Source organism: Colobus angolensis, unplaced genomic scaffold (assembly GCF_000951035.1).
Source record: "Colobus angolensis palliatus isolate OR3802 unplaced genomic scaffold, Cang.pa_1.0 Scaffold34, whole genome shotgun sequence".
NCBI lineage: Eukaryota > Metazoa > Chordata > Mammalia > Primates > Cercopithecidae > Colobus > Colobus angolensis.
Window position 1 is genome coordinate 5,651,763 of NW_012116710.1, and position 1,872 is coordinate 5,653,634.

Here is a 1,872-nt window from a genome sequence, read left to right on the forward strand (position 1 = left end):
TATTAAGTATTTATTTATTTATTTATTTATTTATTTTTGAGATGCATTCTCGCTCTGTCGCCCAAGCTGGAGTGCAGTGATGCAATCTCAGCTCACTGCAACCTCCGCCTCCCGGGTTCAAACAATTCTCCTGCCTCAGCCTCCGGAGTAGCTGGGATTACAGGCACCCACCACAATGCCCGGCTAATGTTTGTATTTTTGGTAGAGATTGGGTTTCTCTATGTTGGCCAGGCTGGCCTCAAACTCCTGACCTCAGGTGATCTGCCCGCCTCAGCCTCCCAAAGTGCTGGGATTACAGGCGTGAGCCATCGTGCCCAACCAAATGTTAACTCTTTTAAAGTGTATGATTGACTGGGCTGGTGGCTCACACCTGTAATCCCAGCTATGTGGGAGGCCGAGGTGGGCAAATCACTTGAGGTCAGGAGTTTGAGATCAGCCTGGTCAACATGGCAAAACCACATCTCTACTAAAAATACAAAAATTAGCCAGGCGTGGTGGCCCATGCCTGTAGTCCCAGCCACTCTGGAGGCTGAGGCACCAGAGTCACTTGAATCTGGGAGGAGGAGGGGGTTTTTTGTGTGTTTTTGTATGTGTGTGTATGATTGAGTGTTGAGGGGTTTTTAGTATGCTCACATAGTCGTGGCAACCATCATCACTGTCTGATTCTGGAATATTACCCTCAAAAGGAACTCCATACCCTTTTTTTTGTTTGTTTTTCGAGACAGAGTCTTGCTCTGTCGCCCAGGCTGGAGTGTAATGGCATGATCTCGCCTCACTGCAACCTCTGCCTCCTGGTTCAAGTGATTCTCCTGCCTCAGCCTCTGTAGTATCTGGGATTACAGGCGCCCGCCACCACACCCAGCTAATGGTTTGAATTTTTAGTAGAGACGGGGTTTTCCCACGTTGCCCAGGCTGGTCTCAAATTCCCGAGCTAAGGCAATCTGCCCACCTCAGCCTCCCAAAGTGCTAGAATTACAGGTGTGAGCCACCACACCCGGCCTCCATACCCTTTAGCAGTCACTCCCCTCAGCCCCTGGCAGCCACCAATTTACTTTCTGTCTCTATGGATTTCTCTATTCTGGATATTTCATATTATAGGGTCCAGTCCTACGGGACTTAGCGGGTGTTTTCTCCTCATGTGCGGAGATGAGGGATTGTAATAAATAAAGACACAAGACAAAGAGATAAAGAGTAAACAGCTGGACCCGGGGAACCACTACCGTCAAGACGTGGAGACTGGTAGTGGCCCCGAACGGCTGGGCGCACTGTTATTTATTGCATACAAGACAAGGGGGGCAGGGTAAGGAGGGTGAATCTTATAAGTGATTGATAAGGTGAAGCAACTCACGTGATCATAGGACAGGGGGCCCTTCCCTTTTAGGTAGCCGAAGCAGAGAGAGAAGGCAGCATATGTCAGCGTTTTCTTCTATGCACTTATAAGGAAGATCAAAGACTTTAAGACTTACGATTTCTTCTACCGCTGTCTACTACGAACGTCAGAGGAACCAGGAGCATGGGAGGAACATGAAAGTGGACAAGGAGTGTGACCACTGAAGCACAGCACCACAGGGAGGGGTTTCGGCCTCCGGATGACTGCGGGCCGCCCTGGATAATATCCAGCCTTCCATAAGAAGCTGCTGGAGCAGAGTGTTCACTGACTCCTGCAAGGAAAGGAGACTCCCTTTCGCGGTCTGCTAAGTAATGGGTGCCTTCCAGACACCGGCGTTACCGCTTGACCAAGGAGCCCTCAAGCAGCCCTCATGCGGGCATGACAGAGGGCTCACCTCTTGCCTTCTAGGTCACTTCTCACAATGTCCCTTCAGCACCTGACCCTATACCCGCCAGTTATTCCTAGGTTATATTAGTAATTCA